This window comes from Hylobates moloch, unplaced genomic scaffold, assembly GCF_009828535.3.
Source record: "Hylobates moloch isolate HMO894 unplaced genomic scaffold, HMol_V3 SCAFFOLD_4, whole genome shotgun sequence".
Classification (NCBI taxonomy): Eukaryota; Metazoa; Chordata; class Mammalia; order Primates; family Hylobatidae; genus Hylobates; species Hylobates moloch.
Genome location: NW_026652279.1, coordinates 104,088,814 through 104,105,035, shown reverse-complemented (window position 1 = coordinate 104,105,035; position 16,222 = coordinate 104,088,814). Strand labels below are relative to the sequence as shown.

Here is a 16,222-nt window from a genome sequence, read left to right as displayed (position 1 = left end):
CAGACTCCAAGTTCTTTTGCCTTTGGACTCTGGGACTTGTACCAGTGGCTTGCGGGGGTCTCGCAGGCCTTTGGCCACATACTGAAGGCTGCACTGTTGGTTTCCATGGTTTTGAGGCTTTCAGACTTCGACTGAGCCACTACCAGCTTCTTTCTTCCCCAGCTTGCAGACAGCCTATTGTGGAACTTCACCTTGTGATAGTGTGAGCTGATTCTCTCTAAGAAACTCCCTTTCATATATACATATATCCTATTGGCACTGTCCCTCTGGAGAACCCTGACTAATAAAGTCATTTGATCTTCTGGAAATCTTATGAGGTTGGTAGTATTATAACTCCCCACCCGGCTCTTATTGATGCAAAACTAAAGCACAGATAACTTATGTGACTTGCCCAGTTAGTAAGTTGTGAAATTGGTATGTGAACCTAAATAGTGTGGCCCAGAGCCGTACTCTCAACTATACATTAGACCACCTTGCTTTACAGCTAAGGCCAGGAGTGTGGCCTCAGCTTGGGGAGTAGAGTGGCTCTTTAGAGAAACAATCCAAGTGGACGTAAAAGACCCCAGGAGTAAGAGCCATGCAAACCAGGCTGCGATCCATAAGAGCCATGAGCCTTTGAGAGCTTGGCAGAAGTATCTGTAAAGTTCATGTTACGGTTTTGCAGGGCTGCTCTCATCTGGCCTGGAGTGCTGCAGTAGGCAGGGTACCTCCTGGCCTCTGGATGAAGTCCCAAAAGGTCATTTTCAGTGGAAGAACCCAGCTAACACACATGAAGAGGTCTGCTTTCTTCATCCATACTGACTGAAGAGCTGGAGCACTGCTTTCAATTCTTAAAAATAAATTCAAAGCAAGCTACAGAAATACTGATACAAAAAGAGGGCTGTTTCTTCAGTGATCACAGAATGGGAACATTTCCAGTTTGCTGGGCCCGGCTCCAGAAGTGGTACCAGGCTATCACAAAGGACTCCGAAATCCTTAAGGAAGTTTATTACAGCTCTTGGAATCCAATGGCTAGTAGAAGAAAAGACTTTCTTAAAGTTTCTCAGACATCTGTTTCTTCCACAACAACAACAACAACAACAACAACAACAACAACAACAAAAGATTTTTTCATCTATCAAAATTGTCAGTTAATTCCCCATACAACAAGCAGTCCATCAATATGTTAATGTTTTACTTTAAGATGATTGCTTAGTCAAATGGAGAAAAACAAAATATGCATGTCATATATATACCAGATTCAAGAAATAAAGACAGCCTTCTTGCTGCATGTTTATTGGGTAGATTTTTGCTATTTTTTTATTGCATTTATCTTTCATATGTGACCTCAGTTTTCAACCATAGGAAAAGTGTCATGAAAAATCTGATGCCAAGGCCACTGATACCTTCGTGAATCTCATCTACCTCAGTGGATTCCAGGGGAAGTACATGGAACAGCATCACAAGTGAGCTATGGGGCTGCCACCGACATTCACAAATCACCATCAAGGCTGCTGAAACCTAGCTGTTAGACATTGGTTTCTGAGTACAAACTTAGTTTTTTTCAAATGAATTTGAGCAGGCCCTAGAACTAATTTTAAATTTCTTTTTAGTTGATTCATAGTGAAAGTATTGATTCATTAGGGAGTTTCTAGGGCCAAAACTGCATTTTTCATTGTTATTAAAGGACTTTCAACTGTGTGTTTTGTGTGTGCATTTTGAAAAAATATTTAGAACACCTGAAGCCATTCTCTCTTGTTTATACAGATGATTTGTGCTTCAAAACCCCCAAAACCTAAGTCTCACCTGAACGAGGTGGTTACATATTTGAAGGAAATATGGATATTTTGTCAGATTGTTACATATTTGAAGAAAAAGAATCAAAACCTCATATAAAGTACTACCAAATAGTTGGAGAAAGACATGTATTTAAATGTTAGTGTACAACTATTGCTTTTCTTTCATGGAGAGCTAAGAGTCTGAAAAAAAATGACATCTTTGTGTGTTTATATGTGTGTGTGTGTGTGTGATGTGAGAATGTTTGATACACTTCATTGATATGAAAATCATTGGGAAATGGGAAAAGAGCCAATGATGAGGTGACATTTAGGCACTGGTGGTCTTTAAAGCATAAACCAGTTCAAAGTCTACAGGGAGTAGATGAAAAAAATTTAGTCATATTTTTCCCAATGGAAAGAGTGGGGACACGGATGGAAATGGTTAAGGCAGTGACTACTACCTTGAGAAAGCCAGGCTGGAATTCTGGGAACTGACCTTGAATGCTATTCAGTCTTCGTACTCTGACATTTATATTTGAAAGCCAACATTTGAAGTGCAAGTATGCACCTGGCCATCTTTTAGGAATGGTATTAAAGCACCCAATAGGATCAATCACGCAGCTTCTTGAGAGTAACTGTGGCCTTGACAAGAAAGGGAAAGGGGAAGCCTCTGCTTTTTCTAGGTATTTCCTTTCCTCTTCTTTTGTCATGAGCACACCCTAGCTCCTCATGTACTTTATTTCCAATGGTTCCTTCAGGCTGCAAGCAATCCAAGACCATGCAGACAGGCAGCCAGCTCTTTACAAAAATCACTCCTGCCTTAGAGAGCCCAGGTGAATCTGCAGAGCTGCTCCAGGGACAAGCAGAAATGAAGTTACATTCCTACTTAATTCTGTTTGGAGAAAGGCAGAGAATAACTCAGCACAAGGTTTAGAGCACTAAACCTTGCATGCTGTTTAATAGAAAATACGCACTTTATTCTACAAATTTCAGTGAAATTTGCCTACCAGAAACAAAGAAGGTGCTGGCTACATTGAATAGTACACACATTATGAGCCATATACCCAGTGCTCAAGATGTTTGCAACCTTGTTGAGGCTGAAACATTTACATGGAAAATCCAATCAGGTTATGAGCAAACTACAAGAGATATAGACTGGGAGTCACCAGTGTATGGTGGTGTGTTAATTAGTTCTATGGGTCAACTTGACTGAACTAATGAATGTCCAAACAGCTGGTAAAATATTTCTGGGTGTGTCTATGAGGGTGTTCCTGAAGGAGATACGTATTTGAATTGGTAAACTAAGTGAAGAAGATCACCCTTACCAATGTAGGCAGGCATCCTCTAAAAAGGCAAAGGAGGGGCAAAATTCTCTCCTTCTCCTGTGGAGAAGCAGAGGCTTCTCCTATCTCCACCTTCTTCTGGTCATCAGAACTACAAGCACTCAGGACTTCAGACTCCAGGACTTACACCAGCAGCCCCCTGAGTTTCTTAAGCCTTCGGGCTTGGACTGAATTACATCACAGCTTTCCTGGTTCTCCGGTTAGCAGATGGCAGATCATGGGACTTCTCGAGCTCCATAATCACATGAGCTGATTCCCATAATAAACCTCCTGTTATATATCTGTGTATACACCCTATTGGTTCTGTTTCTCTGGAGAACCCTGACTGACACAGCTGGCAACTGAAGTCACACAAGGAATGGCTGATGTTAGCTGAGGGGACTTTCTTGTTCCAACTTTGCTGACCTTCCCCCAGTCTCCCATATTGCAGACCTCTCTCAAACCTCCAGATCTTTGTAGATGCCCTTCCCCCCAGTTCTGGCTAGCTGCTAGACCATATTTTCTTTGAAAAATTTTTCTTGCCCCCCGTTATGTATTCCCACAACCCTGTGCATTTCCCTACCATAGCATTTATCACATAGCATTGTAATTTCTTATTAATTTATCTCCCTGATGAGACTTCAGCACTGTAGACTAGAAACTACATAGCATAAGGTTATGCTCGCTTTAAATCTTGGCTCTACAACTGTTAAGCTATGTAATATTGGATGAGGTTCTTAGCCTCTCTAGGAATCTATATCCTCAGGAATAATAATTGTACTCAACTTTACATAGTTGTGTCAACTGATAAAATGTGTGGAAATTCTAGCATGAGCTTGGGACATGGAAAGGGTTCTGGAAATGCTGGAAATGTAGACAGGTATAATAATTGCATTCTAAGTTGTTCCTGTTGTATTCTGAGTTCTATAAAGGCATTTGTTTATTCATTTATTATTGTGTAAACTTGTTCTTTGTTGCATGTTAAGGGTCAACATAAGGTTTGCATACACGATGTACTCCAGCATTCATTCAATGAATAAACGAAAGGATGAAAATTGTATTCATGAAACTTGAGCAGACCAGAGAACAATACTTACGTCACAATTCCACTAACTCTGCATTTCTGAAGTTGTTCTGTATTAGGAATTCGTACGTGTGTGTGTGTGTGTGTGTGTGTGTGTGTCTGGATGTGTGTGTGGCTCTGGGTGTGTGTGAATCTAGGTGTGTCTGTGTATGTATGTACATGAACATACATGCACAACATATAAAACTGGTAAAGACTCCTACTCAGGAAATAGTCCATGACTTAAACAAATCAACAAAGTGGCAACTCCCCCTAAAAACATACAGCTTAATCCCTTATTTGACTTCAAATGTAGATCCATTGTCAAAGACCACACATCTGGAAAAGCTATCACACAATGCAGGCCATAATTCAGGGTTCGTCTGCTTCACAGCACACCTTAACATCACCCTCCTGTGTTCCCACTATGCCTATGCTCCCACTTCCCACAGTTCTTATCTTCTTATATTATTTATGAGCCTGAACTATAAATACATTGAAATAGGGAGGATTTTGTTGGCTTGGTGCAGTTTAAAGTGCTTTTCAGTACTATATATATTTACAACATCTTATAAATATTTAAAATTGTCACAATAATGACTCCATTGACTCATAATAAATTCTGTGCTTAGTGCAGGGATGATTGCCAAATTGATAATCCAGAAAATTGGAAAACCCCGTCAAACTTTGTGACCTGATGGTCCCCAAAGAATATCTTTCTAATTACTGGAAAAGCCTAAGCAGTAAGCTTAGCTGTCTTAGAAGTTGATCTTAATAGATAAACATCCTGAAATTTACCTCTTTGGGAAAGATAAGTAAAAGAAATATTTTCTGCTGAAAGAAGTATTTTCTGCTGAAGAATTTGTTTATTGGACTGTATCTTAAAAGTCAAATAATTTTTAGGAGTTATCAGGCAGTGTATAAAAAAATCACAGAATCAAGAAGTGCCCTCCGTGCTCTGAATGGAGAATTCTAAGCATGATGGAGAATAAAGTGTGTGAGAACACTGAAAAATGATGCTGCAGATGTACAGTGGGGACCCTTGGGAAAGAGCCTTGAATGCCATAAAGGAGTTTGGACTTTATACCAAAGGGCAGTGATTCTCCAAGTGTGGCCACTGAGCAGTCAGCAGCATCAGTGTCACCTGGGAGCTTATTAGAAATGCAAATGGCCCAGCCCTAACCTGGGCCTATGGAATCAGAAACTCTGGGGCTGAGGCTAAAGCACAGTCATCTATGTTTTCACAAGCCCTCCAGGTGACTCCGATGCACCTCTGCCATACAGAATATTTCTAAGTATTGGAATTATATATAATAAGATCTGGGTGTGCCAATGGCAACGTGAAAAACGGATCAGAAGAGAAGACACTGAAGGTGGGAGGGGCTGAAAAGAGTAATGAATGTATTGATTGATCAGAGATTTTTGCATTTTATCTGTATTTTTTCAAGCCTAAGATGACATTGATGATGTCACACCACTATTATATTCACCTCTAGAAAGAACACGTCTGCCAATTAAACAATAACATAATGTTTCTTATCACTTGGAATTTGTATTTTGTACTTACTAAAAGGGATCCTTTATACTTATACTGTCAGATTTTTATCATATATCACCCTTGCACATACATAAATGGGAAAATACAAGCAAAATAATTTGGTCAAGGTATTTCTAACATTTATTTTCTATTCAGAATCTGACTCTTCTGAAGCACTGTCCACTCAGAAGCTATCTAGAATGTGAATGGAGGGAGCATTCTGTGTTTTTATAAAGCTCCACTGTTGCTTCTGGGATTTTCTTCCAAGTGCCCAATGCCCATTCTGCAAGTCTGGATGCACACGCACAGACCATGACGTCCACCTCATGACTGCTGCCTGTAAGTTGCTTCCTGGTTTTGCAGATGATAAAGTGTGGGATGTGAAGGACATTTTAAAATTGATGATATCCCAATGAGCACTCACCTGAGCCTCTACTAGGGCAGTAATGGGAGTAATAGGAATAAGGGGACAAAGGCCAATCAGAATCCATCAGAGGTGGGTTCTAAAAGTTGTGTGCCCAACTAGATGCAGAGAAAGGGAAGAGGTACATGACTCTGAGGTTTCTAATTTGAGTGACTTAATGGATGGCAATTCCCTGGATCAGAAACTCAGGAGGAGTGGGTTTTATAGCAGAAGGAAAGCAGTGGATAAAGTAAAATGGATTTGGTTTATGGTTTTTTGAATGGGAGATCCCAGAGGGGTTCCCAGGTAAAAATGACCAGGATGCAGACATAAATAAAACTTCATAACTCAAGGATGAGTGAGGGTGAATCATGGTTAAAGAGAAATAGTTTTTAATCAACATCTAAATGGTAGTTGAAACCAGGGTGATGTGTACCATTTTCCAAGGAGGATATACAGAGAAGTTGAAGACAGTTATCGAAGAAAAACAGAATTAAAGAAGTAAATAGAGATTTGAAGGAAGGAGCAAAGAGAGAAAAAAAACTGTTAGATGATGTTTACATATCTTGTGGGCATCTCAAAGACAAAAACTGTCTTACATGTATTCTCACTCCCTAAGACAATGCCTAATCCAGTAACGTTTGTTGAACCAACATGAAAATGGTGACCCAAAAGCCAAAAAGGTGAATATTTTAAGGAGAAAATGATCAATAATATTAAATGTTATAGCTGATATATAAATAAAATGACAAAGAGGCCACTGGATTTAGTAAATCCAGTTTAACTTGCACCGCTACCACCAACTTCATTTTACAGGTGAAGAAAGAGAGGCCTAGAGACTTGAACACACATGTCCAGGACCACCAGTTGGCTGATGGGAGAGTCAGAGGCAGGACTCTGGTCTCCTGGCTCTTTTCCTGGGGCTGTTTTCTCTACACTGAGCTTCTCCTCTTAGAAGAGGTTTACATCCACTGCAGATGAAGCTCTGGATCCAGGCAATCAGATAGGCTCTTTCCTTAGTCCATTTTCTGTGGCTATAACAGAATACCACAGGTTGAGTAACTTACAAAGAAAAGAGATTTATTTGACCACAGTTCTGGAGACTGAAAGTCCAAGATTGAGGGGCCACACCTGGTGAGGACCTTCTGCTATGCCATGACTGACAGAAGGGCATCATATGGTAAGAGCAGAAGAGACAGAGAGAGATAGTGGAGGCTAAACTTCACTTTTTATGAGGAGCCCACTCCCGAGATAATTAACCCAGATAGCAGCATTAATCTATTAATGAGGACACAGCCTTCATGACCTCATCACCTCTTAAAGGCTCCACCTCTTAATACTGCTAAAATGGCAATTCAATTTTTTTTGTTGTTTTTTTGAGACGGAGTTTCACTCTTGTTGCCCAGGCTGGAGTGCAATGGAATGATCTCGGCTCACTGCAACCTCTGCCTCCTGGGTTCAAGTGAATCTCGTGCCTCAGCCTCCCGAGTAGCTGGGATTACAGGTGTCTGCCACCACACCTGGCTAATTTTTTGTATTTTTAGTAGAGATGGGGTTTCACCATGTTGGCCAGGCTGGTCGCGAACTCCTGACCTCAGGTGATCCACCCACCTCAGCCTCCCAAAGTGCTGGGATTACAGAGATGAGCCACTGCCCCCGGCCAGCCATTCAATTTTTAACTCATGAACGTTGGGGGACATATTCAAACCACAGCAGCTCCTACTGACCAAATCCATCCGCAACAACAAACCACTAAGAGCCACATCACCTCCACGGAGCAGGAGAGAACACAGCAAGGGGTCTGGTCCTGGGCATGCATTTTAGGGCTTGCCCTAACACCTGATCATTCATCGCCAGTGGAGTACCCAATGGAAGAAAAGTTCAGGGGACTTTACTCTCTGGGTTCTATCTTGAGCCAGAATTTCCTCTGATTCTGGTTAAGTGTAATAGAACAGAAAGTGATGCCACAAGCAGGCAGCAGAAAAACAAAACGGACTTCTTTCTATAGTATGTGGTCATTAACCAGGATGTTCATACCAGCTTCTATATGAAGAAGAGCAAAATTTGAATTCGGTGAAGTCAAAACAAAGATAATGGCATTATTCTTTTTGATGTCAATTAAGTTGTATCACTGTTTATTGGGCTGATGACATCCTGAGAAAATGAGTGATTTCTTCAAAGCAGTGATTCTCAAACATCAGAGCTTATCAAAATCACCTGAAAAGGCACCTCTTTCAGAGCTCCCAGGGTAGCTCAAAGTGGGCTCTGCCCTTAAAGCTCAAAATTCTCTGGAGGTTTATTCCAAGAGAAATAGTGAACATTACATCTCCCACATTTCAAAAGTAAAACCATTCAAAGATCAGGCTCCATGACTTATTTCCCTCTTTGTAATCCTTGCAGGGCCAGAGGGTCGACAGGATGAGACATGTGTGGCCAAAACCCATGTGGCTTCAGTGTTTTTATTAATACAGACATGTACAGCCATGCGGAGGTGTCCGGAAGCCCCCATCTGGCAAAGATGACTAATGGGACTTTCCCACTGACATCCTAGTAAAGGTGCCAGAAGTATATTCATTCCAGATCACAGCCGTAATAGGGCAGTTTCTCTTGGGACATTACCCTGACAGACAGCCGTCTTCCTTTTACAACCTACGTGACACCCCCATGTGGTACCTTCCTCTCCACAGTGGTGAGCACAGAAATGCATATCTGACCAGAACCTTGGAACTGAACCGTTCACAGCAAATGTCAACCTTTCTATAAACTAGTAGGAGTGCAATTTTTCTTCCGTTATGCAGACTGCAATTTTCACCCACTTTTATATTCCATGTCCCAAAAAGTGAAAAGCAGATACTGTAGTTAGAATCTGTAATCAAAGGAGCACTAAGTGGGTACAAAAGTAGATGCAAACTCAAGCAGATACTATTGGCTGTTTGCAGTAAATCATCAAAGACTTTCTCACAAAGCAGTGGGAAGGAATTGAGTGAAGAGTGATGTATTCACTGATGGGTTCTATGGAGTCAGAACTTGCAAATACATATTAGGCTAAGAAATACAGAGTACATTTATTCAGAGCCTACTCTCACAAAGATAGGCAAGATTTCTAACTAGAGATAAAACTCATATAACCATTGACACAATCCTAGTCCATTAATAATTGCTTTTTTTCATATTGTGAAGAGATGAACCAACAGCCTTAATAAGAAAGAGGTACCTGGAGTATGAACTGTCCTATTAACTGAGTGACCTTAGGAAAGTCATATAATCTTTCTGGGCTTCAGTTGTATCATAAGTAAAATAAGATTGAACTAGGCCAGGTGCAGTGGCTCACACCTGTAATCCCATCACATAGGGAAGCTGAGGTAGGAGGATCACTTGAGCCCAGCAGACAAGCCTGGATAAAACAGTGAGACTTTGTCTCTACAAAAATTTTTTTAAAAAATAATTAGCTGGATGTGGTGATGCATACTTGTGGTCCAGCTACTTGAGAGGCCGGGGAGGGAGGATCACTTGAGCCCAGGAGGTCAAGGCTGCAGTGAGCCGTGATCATGCCACTGCATTCCAGCCTGAGCAATAGAGTGAGACCCTGTCTCAAAAATAAGAATAAAAAAATTGAACTATATGCTTTCTAAGACTTCTCCCAACCCTGAAGTTCTGTGTCTATAACCGAGGGAACACTGGCTATTGGAAGATTTAACAGAGATATGAAGAATCGAGGGATATGTCTTATAATAGCAAAAGAATTATCTTTCAGCATGGACAAGAACACAAATAAATATGACTCTGGTCGTAACGGAAGCAGGATTTGAAAAGCTGCAAAGATGCAGGAGCTGCAGAGCAGATTCCTAGAACACCATACTCAGGCAGAAAAAATCATCTCTCCAAGGATGCCAAACTACATTGTCTAAACAGTGTCTTACAGAATGGCAACCCTGCTGGGTACTAAAAGGCTTGAGAAATGAACAAAGTTAAATAAGTAATTTTGCTGCAAGAGGTCTCAGAGCCTTTTCTGCACTGTCCAACATAACTTTCTGCAATGATGGAAATGTTCTATGTATGTACTTTCCAATATGGCAGCCAAGAGCCACATATGGCTATTAAGCATTTGAAATGTAGCTAGTGTGATGGAGAAATTGAATTTTTTGTTTTATTAATTAGTTTGTAGTTAAATAGCTAGATGGGTCTAGTTTCTATATTTCAGAAAGCAAAACTTACATCACACATACACATTTATAATGCTAGCTCTAAGAGGGAGCCAGCACATACAGCATTTACCAAACTTGTTGAGCCATAGAATTCTGCTTCCAAGGGACTGGAATTCTTTGCAAAACCATTTGGGAAAGACTAGGCTATGAGCTATCTGCTAGGTGGCTGAAGCCCCAGGAGACCACTCTAGCTTTGACATTCTAACTAGCCAGCACAACCATGGGCATCAGTCCCCACCAACTGATAAAGACTGGGCTGTTCTCTGTTCTCAACATGTGATAATATCACCTCACGATTCAATCACATCAAAATTTCCCAAGTCCCAACAGACACCCTTAGCAGAGGTAGCCCAGTGCAGGTACAGTCAACAGGAATCAAGCAATGTTAAACAACTGGCTGGCCCTTTCCACCAAACATAAAACAATGATAATCTAGTGCAACTGGGCTTTTAAGTTCACCAGGCAATCTTGGATGCAATGATACATCATTATCTCAACAACCCAATGAGATAGGCAGCATTCTATTTTGTAGGTGATGAAAATGGTGCTTACACAGCTGAAGTGACTTAGTTGCTCAAGGTCACACAGTTAATGGGACTTAACCTCAATTTTTGAACTACACCTCCTCAGTCATTCTAACAAAACCATTTTGAACTGAATCTTTCCTTACAATGCCTATGGCCCATAAAAATATTGAATTAATACATTCTCAAAATACCAAAACATTATAGATCCCTAAGGGAAGTAGTTTGTTTTACAAGCTTTGCTCACACATACCTTGAGAAGTATAACAAATGCAAGAAATGTGTAATGATAATGGAATATAAGAGACTGACATGATTATTCATGAATATGTATAATTCCTATTCTCCAAGAAATCCTCCACTGGACCTGTAATAATTACGTGCCTCTCAACTGAAAAATCCACACTGGTGTGTAAATAACCAGCTACAAACTTCATTCGCCCAATTATTTCTACTTTCCTGGGTATGCAATCAATTTAGTGCTCTGAATACCATTTATTCAGACTGCAATAGCACACACAACTGCCCATTTGTGCATCAAATTCAGGCTTGACTCCTTGAGTGGTAGCCTGTGGGCCAAAGCCCTTGAACTAATTTGTCATCACATCAGATGAGTGCATTTGACTCTGACCTACACAATTGCAGAAATCAAGGTTACTCCATGGATTATTGTTTCTTGAATCATCATTTGGCCTTGTAGGAAATTAGGATTTGCAGCTATGACTCCATGTTCCAAATCCAAGCATTGCCAAAAGAAGACAATACAGGTCTTGAAACAGCATGTCAAAGAGGTGACCCTCTACAAATTACACAGGCATGGCTGGCTATTAGCAGGGCTCACTGCACTCATTTTGGCTTTTAGATTAAAATATAATCACTTTCAGTCAAATATATAGCAGTCATTATTTTCTCTTTACTAAAATTATATACATTTAATATAAATAATAGACTTTATTATGTCATACTGTACTCTGAAAATAATTTATACTACAGTTTTCATTACAATGTGGCATACAAAATGCCATCTGCGGTTATCTCAAGGGTTCTGAGGAACTTAAAGGAAAGGAAAAGTGGGAGGTAAAATAGCAATGAAAGAAGAACAAAAGGTCAGCTGGAAGGAAGATACGAGGACATTTAAAGGCGAAGGCTGGGTTGTCAGGCAGCTTGAACAAAGTGATGAGATACATGGAGGGCCTGGAAAATCTGAGAGAGAGATGATTTAAGTAATCAGCACTCTCAAAGGCACAGTGGAGAACACAGGGAAAGTTGTGGGAAACAAAAAGGCTGGTTAAAGGGGAAGTTGGAAACACATGAATGGGAAAGGAGAAACAAAACACCTCTGCATACAAATCCACACATCCAGCTAAAAAAGCTCATGGGCTGGAGAGCTCTGGTACACCACCACCAGATCTTACCACCTGGGACTTTGTTAATATCTCAGATTCCTGGTTCACAGGAATCTGTTTTTAACAGGCACCTCCAGGTGACTCTCATGATGGGCCAGTTTGGGAGGCAGTGCTAGTGAAGAATGGCACAGATGAGGGGCTGACAGCCTAAAGTTTGAAACCAGACCCATCCACTCACCAGCTCCGTGAACTTGGAAGACACTTGACTTTCTGAGCCTGGGTCTTCTTGTCCATAAAAGTAAGAGTATGTTTTGCCCCGTAACGATCCTCCAGGTTAGGTCTCATTATCAACATCCCTACTTTACAGATTAGGAAGCCAAGGTAAAGAGTGATGAAGTACTTCGCCCAAAGCCATGCTGCTGACAAGTGGCAAAGTTGGTATCAAAGCAGAAGACACCTGGCTCCAGGTGCTATGCTCTCAGTCAGACACTGTTCTGCCTTTCCTCCCAGAAAGGAACGCTCTGCTGAGAAAGGCAGGAGAAAAGCTTTCCAGGCAAAGCACTTTATGTTAATTCTTATTCACATCAGATAGCAACTGATGTCCCACTTATATAAGTTACTCTGTAAACTAGCAAGTTTACTCAAATTAATTTTTGAATCAAGCGTTTCTTCCCCAAGATTAATCATTTATAGGAATCAAGCCTTGACTCCACCTGGGAGATGGCTCTAGCATATTAATGCTTCACCAAAAGTCACAGCTAATAATGGTACCACAGGTGGTAGAAATGAGTATTCAATCAGGCACCCTTAGTCTACGTGCCCAGACTTGAATCTGCCCTAATGGGATTCACTGATGCAAGACCATGTGCCTTGAGTGGGTTCACCTCTACACTATTTTACATAGGCTTCTAATCTCCTCAATATATTCCTGGGCTGCAAATTTGCATTCTCTTTGAAATTGGGTCTTACTAGTTCATTTCTGAAGACACTGCAGCATATATCAAAATGAAGATCTAATCACCTGCTGTTCCGACAAAGAATATTTATTTTACCAGGATGTGTGAAATGATTCTTTCTCATTTGTCATCATGCTCTTCACTCTGGGCTGAAAGAAGATGCACATCATGCATCCTGAAAGATAGAACATGATGCCGGAAACGAATTCTGAATGTTCTGTCTTTCAAAATACATATGTATATATAAATATAAATTTTAAAAAAGTATGTATACTGCAGAAGACAGAGTCCATTGGACTCTGAACCAGAAGAATGACTTTTTCTAATTCCTTCCCACTGGCAGATATTCTGCCTTCTGGAGGTTTTACACCATTCCATGTGAAATATTTAAAGGTAGCTGCCATGTTCTGGAGTTCTGGATAGTGAGCTTTCTGCCATAAGAGGTATTCAGACCAAGTCAGTTGATCATCTGGCAGAAAGGTGTAGCACTTAAAATCGAACACCAGAAGCAGTATTTAAACTGGGTCACCTTTACCTCCTAACCTTCAGCTTCTAGGACCATCCTGGCCTCTTCTGTCAGACTTCAAAGGTTCAATTCTTCCATCATTACTCCTAGAACACTGTCTTCATAGTTCATCAATCTAGTTGCCCCACCCTCATCTGGATATGCCCTCATTGATCAACGTCCCTCTTAAAGGGTGCTCCTCAGAACTAAACAAATGTGGTCTGACCAATGACGAACACCCTAGGACTGCCACCTCTTTAATCAACATTCACTTCTGTAATGTGCTCTGGAAGAGCACTTCCTGTTGTTAAAGCTATGCCTCACCAGTGGCTCTAGTTGAGCTTGGAGCAACCTCAAGTGTCCAAAGTTGTAGCAACTTGGACACAGATTTTGACAGGAGGCTGGGGAAGAAGGTCATCTGTGCAATGAGCACCTGTTTAGAGAGATTATCACCATGGGGAAAAGCAGCCAGGAGATGGAAAGGGAGGTGAGAAACTTTCAGAGGTAAATTTTACTTTTTCAGTTTTGCTTCTGATTGGCCCTGGGATTCAGGACCATGGAGACAGTCAATCCAAAATCTCCAAAACAAAGTTCATACCTGCCTTTAGTCTAAATTATATCAAGAAACATTCCCCCAACCCTTCTTCATCTCTACATCTCAAGACTTACTGTCTGAGCATACTTGAACTTTGGATAGTCAAATATTTCACTAAGGAAGTATTTTAGGGCTCAAAAATAGAATCAGAGAAAAGGATGCCCCAACACACAAGAAAGTATCCCAAGATATAGCATAATGGGATGAAGTGATGGAAGCTTCCTCCAAGTTAGGAATCAACTGTGTCCCGCTTCACTGCAATGCAGTGACAAGATCCAATGTAGACTTCCACACATATACACATGCACACACACACACACACACACACACACACAAATCCTCATATTGCATCTTTGAGCAATAGGGCAGACAAGGAGCAGAGGCTCTTGCCTTTGCCCTAATGCTCAAAGATGCAATATCAATTAAATGACTCCCATATTAAGTTCAATCTGTCAGCCAGGAATGATTGACCAACTAATTTTCTTGAAAATTATCCACAAAGGTTCTACACTGGTTCCTTCTTCGACTTCATCCTGATCACACCTTATATCATGCATGTCCACAGGGACACATCACAAACAGGCACTCAAAATATTTCAAAGGAATGCGAAATCCATCTCTGTTCATTCATTCAAAAGTACTCAGCATCTACTAAGTGCTTATCTAAAGAAGTATGAGAAGTTTCTTTTCCTCCAAGAACTTACCCTGTAGTCACAAGATGCCTCTATACTAAATATTTCAATCCAGCACACTTGGCAACCAGATGACCCCATGTCCAAAGGAGTTGTAAATGCATAATAAACTGGAGGAGTTTAAAGGAGGGGAAGGTTGAGGGCTGACCAGCTACAACCTCCTGAAAACAAGGGGATCAGAGCTGCATGGCGTAGGCCCAATCTTACAACCAGGTTACAAGAGCCTGGAGGAGTCCAGCTGCCATTTCCACTGCCAGCCTGGAAGGCTGCAGGGAATCACAATCATTATAAGCCTGAAGAATTATGTCTTGAGTATTCCTGGCAACTCAATTACAGCATGCAAATTTTCCGCGGAGTTGACTTCTCGGCTTCAGAACCACGCACACGCTCCTTTGGGCTTTTTGCACGAGGAAAACATTGTTGGGAAAGGAGTCTGAGGATCAGCCACTGGGAAGTGTTCTCAATAGCACTTTGGTTGAGATAATTGCTGCTGTTTTTTTTTTAAATTGCAGGCTTTTAGAGATGACCACAAGCAAAATTTGTGACAGACATCTGACACTGAGAAACTCTGCTGTGTATGGGTGAAATTTTTCACATCCCCCACCCCAAAGCCTGGTTTATTGACCAACAAAGGGAAATTATCTAAAACCACTAGAATGTGTTAGCCAAGTTTTCTCTTTTGTCACAATGCTTCTTTGCTAGGTACCAACATTTCTCCTTGTGTACAGTCAAGTGGATTCCTATCCAGGCAAGCCTGTTCAACTATACTGCTTCAGGTGATGGCACAGCAGCTCAGCTGCATGGGTTTAGCGTTACTCTGTGAGCACAGACATGCACATTTGCAGCAAGACCCCTCACCCACCGTGGACTCAAGGGATTTCAAAGCCCTGTTCAGTGTCTGCAGAGCTGCCTTCCTATCCTCAGGGCCAGCTGTTCTTTGTCCTTTCTGCCTGTGGCAAGCTCTGTCTAGAAGAAAGCTTACGGCGTAACAGTGCACAGGACACAAGTGCATCAAGAGGAAAGAATCCCATGCCAGGGAAAATAAAAGAGCTTTCAGAGGCACGCTCCTTGCCTATGGCCATCAGAACCCTGGATATCAGCATAACAAGGCTATAGTCAGAAGAACTGAGCAGAGAGTTTAGAGACACTCCTAAGAGTCTCTAGCCCCCAAGAGGGCTGTGGGAGCTTGCCAGCAGCTTGCACAGTCATTCCCTGAGGACACCTCCAACAGGTCCCAGGGCTCCTGAGGAGCTGACTTCCTAAGCAGGCTTTCCCACCTGTAAAAGGAAGCATCCCTGCCCCCTGGCCTTCTTGATG

At 41.3% G+C, this 16,222-nt stretch overlaps 1 protein-coding gene across 1 annotated transcript in view; it reads right to left on the bottom strand.

Moving 5' to 3' along the window:
• Positions 1–12,898, bottom strand: part of TNFSF11 (TNF superfamily member 11) — a 195,338-nt gene extending 182,440 nt beyond the window's left edge. The window contains exon 1 of the mRNA XM_032150784.2: positions 12,396–12,898. The gene's annotated coding sequence lies outside the window, so the exon portion shown is untranslated. The remainder of the gene's footprint in view (positions 1–12,395) is intronic.
• Between the last annotated feature and the right edge of the window lie 3,324 nt (positions 12,899–16,222).